This window comes from Oryctolagus cuniculus, chromosome 19, assembly GCF_051225735.1.
Source record: "Oryctolagus cuniculus isolate XC-2025 breed Fujian yellow rabbit chromosome 19, ASM5122573v1, whole genome shotgun sequence".
Classification (NCBI taxonomy): Eukaryota; Metazoa; Chordata; class Mammalia; order Lagomorpha; family Leporidae; genus Oryctolagus; species Oryctolagus cuniculus.
Genome location: NC_142885.1, coordinates 2,515,009 through 2,534,510, shown reverse-complemented (window position 1 = coordinate 2,534,510; position 19,502 = coordinate 2,515,009). Strand labels below are relative to the sequence as shown.

General features: G+C 40.1%; 1 long non-coding RNA gene across 1 annotated transcript in view; it reads right to left on the bottom strand.

Moving 5' to 3' along the window:
• Positions 1–19,502, bottom strand: part of LOC149120297 (uncharacterized) — a 34,781-nt gene that overhangs the window by 888 nt on the left and 14,391 nt on the right. Inside the window, exons 2-3 of the long non-coding RNA XR_016225698.1 lie at positions 5,421–5,516; positions 641–706 (exon numbers count right to left, since the gene is read on the bottom strand). This is a non-coding gene — a long non-coding RNA (uncharacterized LOC149120297). The remainder of the gene's footprint in view (positions 1–640; positions 707–5,420; positions 5,517–19,502) is intronic.

Here is a 19,502-nt window from a genome sequence, read left to right as displayed (position 1 = left end):
CCCTGTAGTTGTGTAGTGCTTAGAGCCAGTGCTCCAGTCACAGCGCCAGCTACTGTGGCTGCTGACACCGCTATAGCGGCAATAGCTGCTGTTACTCCAAAGTCTCTTTTTTTGTGCATAGGTTTTATTGGTATAGTCAAATCAGACATATTTACTGGTACATATGTGAAGGAAGTTGCTTTTACCACCATATATGGAGCCAAGAATGTTATCATTCTCTCTTCCCATTTCAGGCCTCTCATACAGCAACTGAGCTCCTTTTTAGAATCTAATGAGTGTGTGCATCTAGCATACAATACTTCCCCTTCTGTTCTACCTGTCCAATTTCCTGGGTCTTCCCTTACTGGAATTTTTACAAAATGTTTGTGAAACATTTCATATCCTGCCTGCCAAAAACAATGTGTTGACTGATTGCTACTTGGAGGTCTACCTATAATATATCTTTGCTCTGAGCCATTTTTACAAATAAAAGAGCAAATTATTAATATCAGGGTATGTATAGGCTGGTGGGTTTTCTACTAGGCCTAACACTTGTTCTGTTTTTATCCTTGGCAATATAATTAAGATGATTCCCACAATCTCATTAAATTACCTAATATTTTAAATCATTTAATCGTTTGCTTACCTTCAATTGACTTACCTTTATCTGGGTCCCATCTCCGTTTGCTGCTGCTGTTGCCATTTCTGGAGTTCTTTAGTCCTAGCTCTGGAATATGAAATCCCTAATTCTTTCTGTAAAAAGCATCTTACAAACATATGAGTTCTTTTGACAGAATAATTGCAATTGATATTCCATTAGTGCCTAATTGGAAATTCCCAAGTCTTGAGGTCCTGGGGCTGGAACCATCCTAACATGTCTTTGGGGCAAGCTAATAATCCCCTTTTCAGGTGTGTCGATCACTACTGCTCCTTCTCCTTTCCAAAGGATGGTAGTGGGCCCTTTCCAGTCTTTACTGTTTGGTAATCTATAAAAGGAAGAGTTTTTTATCTTTAAATTTCTGGAGTTGGAGCGTTTGCTCTAGTTCTTGCCATCTCTGATGAATATATCTTTCAGTAGGGGTATAGCCCCCTATTCCTCCCCTTTTCTTTTGATTAAGGGCGATAAGAGCCAATTGTAGCCGTGCTTCAACGGTTTGAACTACATCAGCAAATTTATCCATTTCTTGTTTTAAGGATTGATTGGCTCTCTCAACCATTCCTTGTGACTGTGGATTATAGGGTGTGCCTGTGGTATGATCAAAATTTAAATATCGGCACAATCCTGTGACCCTTTCTGCTGTGAAGTTAGGGCCATTATCTGTATGGAGTGCTTGGATATGAAATAGATTCTGTAGTTCTAATATTCCTCATACTGTTTCCTGAGCAGTCTCCTTAGGAATTAGCTTAGCCCATAGAAGGCCAGTAGATGTCTCAATGGCTACCAGAATTAGCTGGGCCTCACAGTGGGTCACATCCATTTGCCACAGTCCTAGCCCTGATCTACTAATTTGAGGAGTAGTTCCTCTTTTATGTACACACTTGGGGAAGTTCTTTATTATTTGTTCTGCTACAATTTTTGGTAAGCTGAATTGTTGTCTCAAGTATGACACATCACTATGCCACTTAGCATGATCATCCGTGGCTGTCTCAATATGTTCTAGAAAAAAGATGTTTGGTGCCTTACTATGTCATGGAGGACTGGCATTAAAAATAACTGAGCTACTGTTGTCCTGCTTTTACATATACTATTTTTTGGGATAGGTTAACCAATCTTATCTTTAAAGGATTTTGATCTCCTGGGCTGATGAAACCTCCAACTACCCTTACTTTGGCCTCAGTCATCTCTGATGTTTCTGTTATCCACCCCCACTGTCCTGGGATTATGGTAATTTGTGTTTGAAGGTTAAGGGTCTCTATTACCTTTGGCATAAGTACCAGATCTTTTGGGGGCACTTATGGAGTATCCAATCTGTTCTGGTTCTTTTTCCTTAATGTGGCCACCTTGTACTACCAGGTTTATTTGAGTTGTATTTATTTGTGAAACTAATTTGTCAATATTTTCTTTGCCTGGGATTCCCTTATGTCCAGGCACCCATTGGATATAAATTTCTTCTTTACTTTCTATAGCTTCTAGTATGGTTCTAAGCAAGGGTTCTTCAATATTTACAGGTAGGAGTCTGGCCTCAGTTAATGTATATACATATTGGGAATCCGTAACTATATTCATTATCAGGGGTCCTTCTTGAAGGGCTAGCAACATGGCTCTTTTTTCTAATTCTTGATTACTTCCCTCACTCTCCTTAACTAGTTTAACTCCATCTGATCTCCAAAAGCCATATTTTCCTTGCCCCTGTTTGCTTCCTCCATCAACACAGTAAGTAGGTCCTGGCATGGGATGACCTTGAAGACTGCTTAGCACCCTTCTAAGCATTAAAGGCACATGGATACATCCAATCTGTGGTACCCAATGCAAGTAGGGGTCTTCCTGAATCATAACATCTAAATCCTCTTTTTTAATAGGTAACCTATATGTAGGTTCTTGCCCTATTTGAATAATGCATTCTTGTCTGATTTTATGTAGACATTTTAGGGCTCTAGTTAGATTAGATGCTGTCAATACCTTTGGAAATTCCTGTCTACCTACCCAAAGGATATCAGATCCTTGGTGCACTTTATAATTTATGGTGTTACCTCTCATCATAACTGTACAGTAAACTTCCTTGCTGGGGTCCAGGAGCTTAAAGTTTTGTGTTCTTGTAATAGCCTCCTTATAGTCCCTAACTCCTGTTTTGCTTTGGGGGTCCATTCCCTGATACTATTTAACTCTTGGTTTCCCTTCATCACAAGAGTAAAAGGTTTTGTCTTAATTCCGGGAACTGCTTGGGTCATCCAATTAAAGAGTCCTACTAACTTTTGTAGTTCATTTAGGGTGGGCTTCTCTGAAGTTCTGGCAACTCTAGTTTTTGCAATATCCATTTATTTGGGTGCAACAAGTACCCCATCCATGAATAGGGATATTGTTCTTGTAATTTCTCATTTGGTGTCTCGAATCCCTTTTCTAAAAGCATTTTTCTGAGTTTTTCTATGGAATGATTGGACCTAATATATATATCATCCATATATTGATAAAGATCTACTTCTGGGTGTTGTTGTCTCCAGGGCTCTAGTATGTCCCTTAGTATACTTTGGTAAATCAAGGGACTTAATACAAAACCTTGTGGGAGGCAATTCCAAACATACCTATGGCCTGGACCTTGATTATTAACCTCTGGGATGGTAAAGGCAGTGCACTGCCTGAAGTCCTTATCCAGAGGGATGGTAAAATAAGCATCCCCTATATCCAAAACAGTAACCTGGTTTCTTCTTTGTAATCCTCCAGGGTGTGGAATACCTAATTGAACTTCTCTTCCCTTATCTACTAATTTATTAAGTTCTCTAAAATCTATTAACATTCATCATTTGCCTGATTTCTTCCTTATCACAAATATTGGGGTGTTCCAGGGATTATCTGGGTCTGCTGGAGATATCTTCCCTTCCTCTAGTAGTCTTTTTGTTATTTCCTTAATTCCTTCTAATTTTTCTTTGGTTAAAGGCCATTGGGGAATCAAGGGACCTTTATTAGGATCTTTCATTTTTATCTTTATTGGGGTGATTTGGGTAGAGAGTTGCGCCATAATTAGGGCTACCCCTAACTTCGTTAATATATCCCTTCCAAATATATTGATGGGAATATCTGGGGATATTAGAATGGATGTCTTTATCTTCCTTCCTTTTTTGTCTTTCAGTGTAATCTGTGATATTTTTTGTAATTTAGAGCACCCTCCCACCCCCTCTATATTTTTCCATCCTTCTGTTATCCCTTCTTTTATTCCTTTAGCCTCTTGTTCCCTTATTATAGTTAAATCAGCCCCTGTGTCTAACAGTCCTATTATATCTTCCCCCCCTAGGTTTACCTTTAAGGTAGGTCTTTGTTTTAATTCTATTTTGGTAGTTTTAGGTAGATCCCTGTCGCAGGGGTTTCCATCTGTGCTTCCCCCAGGGGTGTCGCAGATGGCGGGATAGATGACTGGATATTCTGGGCAGATGCCATCATGGTCTGGGGGGCATTGCCCCCCGCTTTCCCGTTTTTTGGCTGTCTGCATACTTTTGCCATATGTCCTGTTCTCCCACAATCATAGCATTTTAGCGGAGTTTTTTCTCCACTCCTACAATTTCTTGCCATATGCCCCTTTTTTCCACATCTGTAACAAGTTCCCTGAAAACTTCTTGACCCTTGCTGTCTATCTCCAGCCTTTAAGACCTCTGCCAGCATGGCCATCTTATAGGAGGGGGACCCAAATTCCCTACAGGCATACATTTTTTCTTCTAACAAATCTCCTGGTCTTAAATTTCTAAGCAACTTTTTACATTCTTCATTAGCATTTTGAATGCTCATGGTGTCCTTTAAATATGTTCTCAAATCCTCTCTAGATGTTTCCATATCAATCTGAGTAAATAATCAATTAATAAACTCAGGGTAGGGTTCTTTGGGCCCTTGTCTGATGCTAACTGCTTTAGGGGCTCCACTGATAGTTCTCTAGCATTCTTGAAGCGCCTCAAGAACCCATATTCTATAGAGGGTTCTGGCATCTGCAAATCTAGGGCCAGCTGCTTCTTCTGGTGATAATCCAATTCCCCAATCTGATCTGATGTTAGTGGCACTGGTCCAGCCGCGTCGGCTGGGGGAGGGGGATGCATCTCATCCCATAGCATCGCCTTCTCTTTTATCTTATCTATGATTAGCTGTTTCTCTGCTGCAAAGCCAGGAGTTACATTCAGTAGCATATTGATGTCTATCGATGTAAAGTTCACTGAAATTACCGCAAAATAAGTGATGGTAGCTGGGTGTGTGAGACTGTGTTCCTGAACTTGTTTAAGCCAAGCGGCTATGAGTCCAGGTCCCACAGGCTCATATTCTCGTCTACCACCTCTTAACATTATCGGGTAAGATGACTGTTCTTTTGCTTTTTCTTCCTTGCTTAACTCTCTGGGAACAACCTGAGGTTTTTGCCTACATTCTGCTATGGTGTCATAGAGCTTACAGGCATCTCCTGTATTTTTTGGATTTAATCCCTTGCCACAACAAATTAACACCTTAAGGGTGTCTACTGCACATTTATAGTCTTTCCCTGTTGTGGCGCCTTCTCCTTTTTGAAGAAATTCCTCCAGGAGGTTTTCTACCTCTTCCAAGGTCTGCAGATCTTGGAGGTCCCGTCCTGTACAAGCTGCTGCCAGCTTACAAGCCCATGTTATATTTCCTGGGGAGTAGCACTTCACTTTCTTGCCTCTTGATGCCTGGCCTGGAAGGACCTTCACCGTTTCTATACTCACTAGTGCCTGTCTATATTCTTTTGACTGGGACGTCCCACCCATCGTGGTCTCTTTCAACCACCACTACTCACCCTTTTGATGATTCCTCAAGGGCTCGTCTCCTCACCACCATCTGACTTCAGGTCCCTGTTCAGGCGCCAGCTGTCAGGATCTCCCCTCTTCAGGAACTGGCCAGGTTACCATGAAGGAAGAGTCGAGGAGACTGAGGAAGGTCAAGCTAAACACACTTTATGGATACTCTAGGCGACTAGGAGGAGAGATCGCTCAAGCCTACTCCTGAGTTCACTAGGCACTAGGGACCAGGAGCTTCTCCCCACGGGCACTAGGCACTACGGACCAGGGAGAGAGGCTGAGCAACCTCTGGTTTACAGCAGCTGAGGGTCCCCTTATATACAGTTTCTAGAGGCTATCCCCGCCCACATTCCCACCCCCCAGGGTCCCATCATCATGGAAACGACAGTTTGTGGTTAGGCCATCTAGTTAGGCCATCCGTTTTCAAATCTTACCAGCTAGGGTGGCTACTACTCTACTTTTCCTTCAAGCTGCACGCCACTGTGACTGCGCAGTTACTTTCTTTCAAAGGGTGCTACAGTTACTTTGTTTCAAACCATGCTACAATTACTTTCTCTGTGAATGGTTCCCTAACAATATAGGAGTTACTGAAAAAAGTGAAATTGTAAACTTTGAGATAAAATGAAATCATAACTTATCAACATCTATGGGATACAGCCAAAGCAGTTTTAAAGGGAAGTTGATAGCATTAACTTATAGTAAAATACAGAATGGTCTCAAAGATCCAGTGATGCATCTCAAAGACACAGAAACACAGGAGGAAACCAAATGGAAAACCAGAAAGAGGTGAGAAATCATGATGTCCAAAGCAGAAACAAATGAAATTGAAACTTAAAAAAGCAAAGGATCAATAAAACAAAAAGATATTTGAGCTGATTAATGTAATAGATTTTCCTTTAGCCAGACTTGCAAAGAAAAAAAGAGAAACATTCAAACAAAATTAGAGATGAAAAAGCAGTCATTTGAACTGAAACAGAGGATGCTAAGAAACTACTATGAACAAGCATGTGCACATAAACTGACAAACGTCGAGAAAGTGGATAAATGAAGATTCTTAGAGCCTATCAAGATTAAATCAAGATGATATAAATCTAACTACAAGAATAAAAAGAAACAAGATTGCAGCAGTAATTAAACATCTGCCTTCCAGTAAAAATCCAAAACATTTTGGATTTGCTACTGAATTCTATTAAACATTTGAAGAGGAACTTATTCCAGTAATAGTCAAACCATTTCAAAATATTAAATGGGATGGAACCCTGCTAAACTGACTTTACAAGGCTAGTGTCACTCTTATCAAAAACAAAAAAGACAAAACAATAAGAAAACAGACCTATATCCTTTTTGAACAAAGATGCAGAGATTCTCAAAAAACTTAATGAAAAAACCATATAAAAAATCAGACATCATGATCAACTTCAATTTATCCCAAGAATCAAGAGTGTTTCAACAATAGCAAGTCAATAAACAACATAAATCACAAGAAGAAATTAAAAAATAAAAAAGCATATGGCCACCTCAATAGAGGCAAAGACAATGTTGGATAAGATTCAACACCCCTTCATGTTTAAGAAAATACACAAATTAGATATAGAAGAAACATAGGGTCTGCGCAAGTCCTTGGGCCCCTGACCAGGTGGGAGACCTGGAAGAAGCTCTTGGCTCCTGACTTTGGATCGGCACAGCTCCAGCTGTTGCAGCCATCTGGGGAGTGAGCCAGCGGATGGAAGACCTCTCTCTCTGTCTCTACCTCTCTGTAACTCTGTTTTTCAAATAAATAAAATAAATCTTTTAAAAGTTGAAAACACTTCCCATCAGATCTGGACGAAGATAATAATGTCCACTTACACCACACTTCTTCAATAGGGTACAGGAAGTATTAGCAAGACCATTTAGGGAGGAAAAAGAAATTAGCTTTTTTATACACTAAGGATGAACTCCTTGAAAGAGAATTCAAGAAAAAAGATCATTCACAATATCTACAAAAATCAAATGGATAAGAATAAATTTAACCAAAGAAGTGGAAGATTTCTACAATGCAAACTGCAGATCACTCATGAAGGCAATCAACAAGGAAACAAAAACCTGGGAAGTTACCTCTGCTTATGGATCAGAAGTCAATATCATTAAAATACTTACACTACATAAAGCAGTCTACAGATTCAACACAGTAACTATCAAAATATCAAGAACATTATTTACAGAATTAAAAAGTGATCCTGAAATTCATGAGATAAAAAAAAGATCCAGATTAGCCAAAGGTGTATATGGGGATTTGGGGGGCAGGGTCAGTCAACCTGCAGGCATCACAAGACCTGCCTATAAAACATATTACAAAGCCATATATATTAAAATTACACAGTATTGGTAAAGAAAATATATATAGCTCAATGGAGTGGAATACAGATCCCAGAAATTAATTGATGAATATATAGCATCTGCTTTTAGACTAAGATGACCAGCATCCCAAGTCACTGACGATAAAGCTGCATGAAGAACCTAGAGGGAACCCTTCTTGGAGCTCCATGGGGAATAGTATACCTGCAAAACTAGAGGAGAGGAAGAAAAAGGGAGGGCACGTTTTTCTCTCCCCACCACACTGCAACTGTCCTGTACAAGATGATAGAGCAGACACCATTTCAGACATACCCAATAGCTGCACCAGCTTTTCAGTGCCAGAACCAGCCAAGTAGAGACTCCCGAGTCTGGTGGGGAGAGCTAACAGGGAGCTGGGTGTTCGTGACTGTGGGAGGCTTGTGTGCTGAGATGTGTGCATGAGAGGGCTCAGGGTGTGGCTGGGACTTTGGGATGTCACTGTGGGAGAACCCACAGGCTTAGGACTCCCTGGTTACCTGGTGAGGGACATGCTGCAGAATCTGAGCTTACTCTGAGGACTGCACAGATCCTTTGTGTGGTCACTGTGGCAGAGTGGATGAATATAATACTCCCAGGGGCTAGCGCTCAGACACCAGTCTCCTTTGAGGAGAGGAGTTCAGCTAAGTAGAATAAACCTCTCTCCTGATAAAGAGCAAATTTACCATGTCAAATCTAGGTGTGTCACCATAGATATGCCCTTCACCATGGAGAACTGACAGAGTTCCGTGGCCACACCTACAGCATGCCTCTAGCTATTCATTGAAAGCAGATACTCCACTAATCTACAGAGGCATAATACAAAGACAAAAGCCACCACAGTGAAAAAAAAAAAAAAGAAACCACTGGGCATCTCCACAAATGCCATTTAACAGGTGCACCAAAGGAAACAGTAAGGAAGAAAACAACACACCTAAATGAAACAACACTTGAATACTAGATTGTGAAGATGATAATACTGAAGAAATGCCAGAAATGGAATTCAAAAATTGATTACTCTGAAATAATAAGAAGCAAATGCATAAACTACTGAAATGCATACATGACATGAAAGAAAATTTCTCCCATGAAATTGATACCTTAAAGACAAATCAAAATGAAATTAAGAATTCAATAGAGCCAGCCCCATGGCTCACTAGGCTAATCCTCTGCCTGCGGTGCCGGCACTCTTGGTTCTAGTCTTGGTTGCTCCTCTTCCAGTCCAGCTCTCTGCTGTGGCCTGGGAAGGAAGTGGAGGATGGGCCAAGTGCTTGGTCACTGCACCTGCATGGGAGACCAGGAGGAAGCACCTGGCTCCTGGCTTTGGATCAGCACAGCGCATCAGCCGTAGTGGCCATTTAGGGGGTGAACCAACAGAAGGAAAACCTGTCTCTCTCTGTCTAGCTCTGCCTGTCAAAAAAAAGGAATTCAATAGAACAAATAAAAATGCAGTGGAGAGCTTTAACAGAATTGGAAAAGCAGAAGCAACAATAGCCAACTTAGAAGACAAATCACAAGAAATTATACAGTCAGGCAAAAAAAAAAAAAACAAGAGAAAGTTAGAAAACTAAAAGACACTGTTGGAAATCTACAGGATGCTATCACATGACCCAAAATATGAGTTCTAGGAGTTCCTGAAGGCATAGAAAGAAAGGATTGGAAGACCTGTTTAGTGAAATAGTAACAGAAAACGTCCCTAATTAGGAGAAAGAAAGGGACTTCCAAGTACAGGAAGCACACAGAACTAATGTACATGACCAGAAAAGATCCTTACCATGGCATTGTAATCAAACTTTCCACAGTAAAATAAAGAAAATGTACTAAAATGTGCAAGAGAAATGCCAATATTACTTTCAGAGGATCTCTAGTTAGACTCACAGTGGACTTCTCATCAGAAACCCCAAAGGATAAGAGACAATGACAAGATATATTCCAAGTAATAAGAAAACTGTCAACCCAGAACACTATACTCAGCAAAACTCTCTCATTTATGAATGAAGGTGCAATAAAGACCTTCCATAACAAGCAGAAACTGAAAGAATTTGTCACCAACCATCCAGCCCTGCAAAAGATGCTTAACAATGCACTGCACACAGTAACACAGAAACACGGTCATCTCTACAAGAGAAAATGTCCCAGTAAATGTACAAAAAAATCCAAAGTAAAAAACAGGAATATTTTTGGAAAAATGGCAGGACAAAGTTGTTACCTATCCATAATCACCTTGAATGTAAATGGCCTCAACTCTCCAGTTAAAAGACACACACTGGCTGAATGGATTAAAAAACAAAACTCATCTATTTGCTGCCTACAAGAAATACATCTCACCAACAAAGAGGCATGCAGACTGAAAGTGAAAGGATAGAAAAAGATATTCCATGTTAACAGAAACCAAAAAAGAGCTTGTGTAGGCATCCTAATATTAGACAAAATAGACCTTAACAAAAAAACTTAAGAGACAAAGAAGGGCACTGTGTAATGATTAAGGGATCAATTCAATAGGAAGATGTGACTATTATAAACGTATATGCACCCAATTTCAGGGTAGCTGGCTATTTAAATAAATGTTAAGGAATCTAAATGGAGACATAGACTCAAATGCAATATTAATGGGGCACTTCACACCACACTTAAGCAATGGATAGATGAACCAGACAGAAAATCAGCAAGGAAACAGCAGAGGTTATTGATACTATAGACCAATGGACCTAACAGATCTCTCTCTCCAGTGTATGGAACTTTCTCTAGTATCAGCCACATGCTAGGCAATAAAGCAAGTCTCACCAGTTCCAAAGAGTCATCATCATACCATGCATCTTCTCGGACCATCATGGAATGAAACTGGAATTCAGCAACTCAGTAATCTCTAGAACATATGCAATCACATGGAGACTGAACACCATGCTCCTGAATGAACAGTGGATCACAGAAGAAATCAAGAGATTTTGACTGAGCACCAAAAAGGAAACCTGTTGAAGTGAAATGGACACTATGGGAAACAGTGACTTGATCAGCCCTTGTCCTGACTGTCGGGGAACAACTTAATACTTTATCCCTTTTAGTTTTTTTTTTTTGGTTCTACTTAATACTTAATACTATTGGTTGAACTCTTTAATTAACACACAATTCTTCTTAAGTGTTGAAACTTAACTGAAAAGTCATCCCTGTAAAATATAAGAGTGGGAACAAGAGAGGGAGAAGATGTACAATTTGGGACATGCACAAGCTGGCTTGCCCCAAATGGTGGAGTTAGAAACATGCCAAGGGATTTCAACTCAATCCCATCAAGGTGGCATGTACCAATGCCATCTCACTAGTCAAAGTGATCAGTTTCAATTCACAATCAATCATAATGATAGGATTAAGAGTCAAAATGATCACATAAACAAGCCTAGTGTCTGCTAATACTAACTGATAACATTAAAAAGGAGAGAACGATCCAACATGGGAAGCAGGATACACAGCAGACTCATAGAATGGCAGATGTCCTAAATAGCACTCTGGCCTCAGAATCAGCCGTTAAGGCATTCAGATCTGGCTGAAGAGCCCATGAGAGTATTTTAGGCATGGAAAGCCAAGACACTCTGGCAAAAAAAAAAACACCTAAATGAAAGATCTCTGCAAGTGAGATCCCAGCGGAAAGAACGGGCCATCAAAGAAGGAGGTACCTTTCTCTGAAGGGAGGCGAGAACTTCCACTTGGACTACGACCTTGTCTAAGTGAGATCGAAGTCGACGAACTCAAAAGGCTTCCATAGCCTTGGCAACTCATGACAAGAGCCTAGAGTGATTACTGACACTATAAACAAGAGTGTCAATTTGTTAAGTCAACAACAGGAGTCACTGTGTACTTACTCCTCATGTAGGATCTCTTTCCTTAATGTGTTGTACAATGTGAATTAATGCTATAACGAGTACTCAAACAGTACTTTACACTTTGTGTTTCTGTGTGGGTACAAACTGTTGAAATCTTTACTTAGTATATACTAAATTGATCTTCTGTATATAAAGAGAATTGAAAATGAATCTTGATGTGAATGGAATGGGAGAGGGAGCAGGAGATGGGAGGGTTGCAGGTGGGAGGGAAGTTATGGGGGGAAAAAGCCACTGTAATCCAAAAGCTGTACTTTGAAAATTTATATCTGTTAAATAAAAGTTTAAAAAATAAGAAGTAAAAAATTCTGAAAGCAAATGATGATGACAATACAACATACCAAAACTTATGGGATTTAGCAAAAGAAGTGTTATGAGGAAAGTTTATAGCAATTGGTGTATACACCAAGTAAATGAGCTGTCAATGCATCTCAAGTACCTAGAAAAACAGCAGGAAACCAAACTCAAAACTAATAGGAAAAAAAAATTAAAGTGAGAGGAAATCAATAAAATTCAACCGAAAAATACGAAAGATAAGCAAAACAAAGAGCTGTTTTTTCATGCAATAAACAAAATTGGCAAAACATTTTTCCCACTAGCCATCAAGAGAGAGAGAAGACCCAAATCAATAAAATTAGAAGTGAAGAAGGAAGTGCAACAACAGACACCACAGGAAAAAAAAATCAGAAATTACTCCAGAGAGCTCGATGCAAACAAACTGGGAAACCTACAAGAAATGGACAGATTCCAGGCCACATACAACCTTCCTGAGTTGAGCCATGAAGACATAGGAAACCTAAACAAACCAATTACCCAGTCATAAATTGAATCAATAATAAAGAGCCTCACAAAAAAGAACAGCCTGAGACCAGATGGCCTCACTGCTGAATTCTACCAGACATTTAAAGAACTAACTGCAATTCTTCTCATGTTATTCAAAACAATTGAAAGGGAGGGAATCCTCCCAAATTCTATGAAGCCAGCCATCACCTTAATCTCTAAACCTGAAAAAGATGCAACTGAAACAACGAATTACAGATCAATTCCCCTGATGAACATAGATGCAACAATACTGAACAAAATTCTAGCCAATCAAATTCAACAACATATTAGAAAGATCATCCACCCAGATGGACCAAGTGGAGTTTATCCTTGGTAAGCAGGGATAGTTCAGCATTTGCAAATCAATCAATATGATACACCACATTAACAAACTGCAGAACAAAAACCATGTGATTGTCTCAATAGATGCAGAGAAAAATTTGATAAAATACAACACCCTTTCATGATGAAAACTCTAAGCAAACTGGGTATAGAAGGAACATTCCTCAACATAATCAAGGCAATTTATGACACAACCACGGCCAGCATCCTATTGAATGGGGAAGACTTTGAAGCATTCCCACTGAGATCCAGAACCAGACTAGGATGCCCACTTTCACCATTGATGTTTAATATATTCCTGGATGTTTTAGCCAGAGACATTAGGCAAGAAAAAGAAATCAAATGGATACAAACTGGGAAGAAGGAATTCAAACTATCCTTATTAGCAGAAAATATTTCTATATAGGGGATCCAAAAGTCTCTACCAAGAGACTATTAGAACTCATAGAAGAGTGTGGGAAAGTAGCAGGAAATAAAATTAATACAAAAAATAGCCTTTGTATACACAGAGAATGCCAATACTGAGAAACAACCTCAAAAATGAATCCCATTCACAATAACTACAAAAAATCAAATACCTTGGAATAAATGTAACCAAGGTAGTCAAAGATCTGCACAATGAAAATTAACAAATATTAAAGAAAGAAATAGAAGCAGATACCAAAAAAATTGGAAAAATCTTCCATGTTCATGGATTGGAATTATCAATATCATCAAATGTCCATTCTCCTGAAAGCAATTTTCAGATTCATTGTGATACCAATCAAAATACCAAGGACTTTTTTTCAGATATAGAAAATATGATGCTGAAATTCACATGGAATCACAGGGGACTTTGAATAGTTAAAGCAGTCTTTATAACACAAAGTCAGAGGCATCACAATAAAAGATTAAAAGACATACTACAAGGCAGTTATAATCAAAATAGCCTGGTACTGATACAAAAACAGATGGATAGACCAATACAACAGAATAAAAATCTAGAAATCAACCCAAGCATCTACATCCACCTTGTATTTGACAAAGGAGTTAAAACAAATCTTTGGAGCAAGGACAGTCTCTACAACAAATGGTGCTTGGAAAACTGGATTTCCACACGCAGAAGTATGAAGACCCATACGTTTCACATTACACAAAGATCTACTCAACATGAATTAAAAGATCTAAATCTATGACCCGGCACCAAATTATTAGAGAACATTTTGTAAAACACTGCAAGACATTGGCACAGGCAAAATGTTTTTGGAAAAGACCCCAGAGGCACAGGCAATCAAAGCCAAAATTAACAAATGAGGTTACATCAAATCAAGAAGTTTCTATACCACAAAAGAAACACTCAGGAAAGTGAAGAGGCAACTGACAGAGTGGGAGAAATTATTTGCAAACTATGCGACCAATTAAGGATTCATAACCAGAATATACAAATACATCAAGGGACTCAACAACAGGAAAACAAACACCCATATTAAGAAATGGGCAAAAGACTTAGACATTTTTCAAAAGAGGAAACCCAAATGGCCAATAGACACATGAAAAAATATTTAGGCTCACTAGCCACCATGGAAATGCAGATCAAAACCACAATGAAGTTTTACCTCACCCCAGTTAGAATGGCTTTCATACAGAAATCAACAAACCACAAATGCTGGTGAGGGTGTGGGGAAAAAGGTATCCTAATTCACTGTTGGTGGGAGTGTAAACTGGTAAAACCACTATGGAATACAGTATGGAAATACCTCAGAAATCTGAAGTGAGACCTGCCGTATGGCCCGGCCACCCCCACTCCTGGGAATGTAGCCAAGGTAAATGAAATCAGTAAATTAAAGAATTATCTGCACCCCCATGTTTATTGCAGCTCAATTCTCAATAGCTACAACATGGAGTCAACCTCAATGCCTGTCAACCAAAGACTGGATAAAGAAATCATGGGATATGTACACTATGGAATACTTTTTTTTTCTTTTTTTAGATTTTATTTTATTTAATGAATATAAATTTCCAAAGTACAGCTTATGGATTACAATAGCTTCCCCCCATAACTTCCCTCCCACACACAACACTCCCCCCACTCCCTCTCCCCTTCCATTCACATCAAGATTAATTTTCAATTATCTTTATATACAGAAGATCAATTTAGCATATATTAAGTAAAGATTTCAACAGTTTGCACCCACACAGAAACACAAAGTGTAAAATACTATTTGAGCACTAGTTATAGCATTAATTAAACACCTAAGAGTAATTGTGTATTAATTACAGAGTTCCACCAATAGTTTTAAGTAGAACATAAAAAATACTAAAAGGGTAAAGTATTCAGTTTTTTGTTATATAGTTTTTTTTTTATTTAATAAATGTGAATTTACAAAGTGCAACTTTTGTATTGCTGTGGCTTCCCCCACCCCATGTCCCTCCCTCCCTCCCGTGGCCCTCCCCTCTCCCACTCCCTCTCCCATCCCACCCTTCATCACGTTTCATTTTCAATTACCTTCATATACTGAAGATCAACTTAGTATATACTAAGCAAAGATTTCAACAGGCTGTACTCACACAACCGCACAAGGTATAGGGTATTGTTTGACTAGTAGTGTTGTTTTTAAGTTTCATAGTAAAACACATTAAGGACAGAGATCCTACGTGGGGAGCATGTACCCAGTGACTCCCGTTGTTGATTTAACAATTGGCACTCTTATTTATGACGTCAGCAGTCACCCGAGACTCTTGCTATGAGCTGTCTAGGCTATGGAAGCCCCTTGAGTTCACTGACTCTGAACTTGTTTAGTCCAGGCCATAGCACAGTGGAGGTTCCTTCCTCCCTTCAGAGAAAGGCGCCTCTCTCCTTGATGGCCTGTTCCTTCTGCTGGGGTCTTGTTCACCAGGATCTTTCATTTAGATTGTTTTTTTGCCACGGTGTCATGGCTTTCCATGCCTGTGAGACTCTCATGGACCTTTTAGCCAGATCCGAATGTCCCAAGGGTTGATTCTGAGGCAGGAGTGCTGCCATTCTATGAATCTGCTTACACTATGGAATACTACACACCAGTAAAAAATGAAATCCGTCATTTTCAACACAATGGATGAATCTAGAAAACATCACACTTAGTGAAACAAGCCAGTACCAAATGGGCCAATACCATATGTTCTCCCTGATCTGTGAGAATAGAGCACCTAAAACCAAATCTGTAGAAGTGATATTGACACTTCAAGAAGTCACGAATTGAGCTGCCTTTGTCTTGACTGTTGAGGAATAGTTTCATTTGTTTTTTTATTTGGTTTTCTTCATAGTTATTGTTGAAACTTTTTATTTAACATAGCACTAGTCATGTGTATATAAAGTCACTTGAGGGTGGGTCTCAGTAAAAAGCAAGAGTGGGAATAAAGAGAGGGAGGAGGAAATTTGTAGTTTTTTTTTTTTGACAAGGCAGAGTGGACAGTGAGAGAGAAAGGTCTTCCTTTGCCATTGGTTCACCCTCCAATGGCCACCACGGCCAGTGCACCGCGCTGATCCGATGGCAGGAGCCAGGTGCTTCTCCTGGTCTCACATGGGGTGTAGGGCCCAAGCACTTGGGCCATCCTCCACTGCAATCCCTGGCCACAGCAGAGAGCTGGCCTGGAAGAGGGGCAACTGGGACAGAATCCGGCACCCTGACCAGGACTAGAACCCGGTGTACTGGTGCTGCAAGGCGGAGGATTAGCCTAGTGAGCTGCAGCGCTGGCCGGAAGTTTGTAGTTTTCAAGCTGTAGTTATGCATACATTCCTATAGATTTACTTACAAGGGTACAGTTTAAAAACTTGCCATGGGACCCCAAATCCCATTAGACTGGGTGGTAAAAATGCCACCTTAAGTGTTAAAATGAACATATAGATAGGATTAAGTGTTAAAGTGATCCTAAAAATAGGGTTGTCTCTCTGGTAACAGTAATAGTTATCTCCGTGGATGTCTTCATGAAATTTTCCCAGTAAATCACATTCAAATGCCCTACATCTTATTTTCTCAGGGCTCAAATAATCTGACAGCTACTAAAATGATATTTGACCTAAGAGCTGATTTTTGAGTGGTACCTGCAGCAATTTAACCATAAGCCTTAAATATTATCTCTTTGCAGCCAAGTCTTCTGGCAACTAAGTAGGGATTTTCAAATAAGTTCTGAGCAGACAATGTTATCCAGTAGAAGGAGAAGTTAACAAAGGTAATGCTGCAGTCTACAACTAAGATTGGCCCTGATAAGGCCATTGATATATTCTATTTTATGAATATCAAAAATCTTAACAAAATGAAAAATACTTTAAAATTTAATTCTAAATGCTTTTTAAAATACATTGATACATTGAGTGTCTACCAGATGCCAGCGAATACAAGAACTACAGATAAGGTATACCCAAAGGAGGGGCATAATCTGTCCCTAAATTCTGCTACCATAGTCTGCAATCTGGACATGATCCAGAAGCAACAGAAATTTTTTTTCTTTTTTTATTTAATAAATATAAATTTACAAAGTACAACTTTTGCATTGTTGTGGCTTTTTCCCCCATAACCTCCCTCCCACTTGCAACCATCCCATTTCCCACTCCCTCTCCCATCCCATTCTTCAAGATTCATTTTCAATTATCTTTATATGCAGATGATCAACTTAGTATATACTAAGTAAAGATTTCAACAGACTGCACCCACACAGCCACACAAAATAGAGTACTGTTCGACTGGTAGTTTTACTGTTAATTCTCATAGTACAACATATTAAGGACAGAGATCCTACATGGGGAGCAGGTGCACAGTGACTCCCGTTATTGATTTAACAATTGACACTCTTATTTATGATGTCAGTAATCATGAGCTGTCAAGGCTATGGAAGCCTCTTGAGTTCACCAACTGTGATCTATGGGGATGGTGCACCTGCGAATCTAGAGGAATAACCAGGACATATAAAGAGATCTAGAAACTCCACAACAAAACAACCCAGTTAAGAAATTGGCAAAGGACTGAAATATTTTTTCAAAAGACAAAATCCAAATGGCCGACAGACTCATGGAAAAATGCTCAGGATCGCCGGCGCCACGGCTCACTAGGCTAATCCTCCACCTTGTGGCACCGGTACACCGGGTTCTAGTCCTGGTCGGGGCGCTGGATTCTGTCCCGGTTGCCCCTCTTCCAGGCCAGATCTCTGCTGTGGCCAGGGAGTGCAGTGGAGGATGGCCCAAGTGCTTGGGCCCTGCACCCCATGGGAGACCAGGAGAAGCACCTGGCTCCTGCCATCGGATCAGCGTGGTGTGCTGGCCAGGGTGGCCATTCGAGGGTGAACCAACAGCAAAAGGAAGACCTTACTCTCTGTCTCTCTCTCTCTCTCTCTGTCCACTCTGCCTGTCAAAAAAATAATGCTCAGGATCACTATCCATGAGGGAAATGAAAATCAAAACCACAATGGAGTTTCACCTCACCCCAGCTAGAATCTTGATTTCTGAATGAAATCCACGTGGGAAGCCTGAATGATGCCCCTGTCTCTGGGCTTCAGTCCCTCAGTCCGAGCCAGCCTGGGCTATTGGAGCCACCTGGGGAGTGAACTGGCTACCAGAAAATCTGTGTGATTCTGCCTTTCAATCAAAATCAAAGTTCAAGAACCAAAATAATCACAGTGAGATGAGGTGCACATTGTGAATGTTTTAGACCAAACGGGAAACATGTTTTGATAGAGGAAATGCCCTTATGAATTTTCTAGGGAACTCAATGCAGAATTCCACCTATAACGAAGTAAAAGAAGAGCTTATTCCTCACAGTTCTGAAGGAATGGTTACAAAGAGCACACTAAGGGCAGGTATCATTTCTTCTGGCCTCTCTCCTTGTTTGCAGATGGCTGCCTCCTCACACTGTCCTCACCTGGCTTGCCGTCAGTGCACAAAGCTCCCTACTGCTTCTCTGAGTGTGTCCTGATATTCCTTTCTTCAATGAACACTCCAGCTGGATTATGGCTGAACGATCTCATTTTAATTCAACAGCTCTGCTAATGCCTAATAAATATCTTTACATTTGAAATCCTGGGAAGTTGAGCTTCAACATGAATTTGTGTCTGGAGAGAACTGCAATTCTGTTTAACATGCTTTGGAAATTCCGAGATGACTTTGGGAATAGAGTGATAGAATTTTTGGAATGTAAGGCCTGAATTCATCTGACAGGTTGATCTGCTCAAAATAGTTTGTTTCCTAAACAAAAATGTTTTGCCCAATAGCCACAGAGCCTCTGGGTCACCTGGCCAGGCATCCTCATTGTGGAATGCCCATCTTTTACTAATGATGCATTTCTAGGGGTTAAGGAGTCTTTGGGTGAAAACAGACATCAGATTGCACTCATCTGAATGACCTCAGCCACACGCGTTAGACCCATTTTCGTAATCAAAAGTACATTCATGGTAACATCACTAAAAATTCCCAAGCAGGGAGATCTAGTGCTCCATTGTGCCCCCGCAGCAACAAAACCTAGAAAATCCACAGGAATCAAGTTTCTAGAACCTGGGATGGATTTACCACCTTAGAGCAGTCAGGGGAGGGGTTAATACAGAAAGCTGCAGCTTTAAGGAAGCGCTGCTGCAGTTTAAATCCCTGCCCCATGTTCCATTCTCAGGTGAGCAGCAGTGCTAATGGCAGCAATACAAACTCCTGACACACAAACCACACATGACCAAAATGAGAATGTCTTCAAAGAA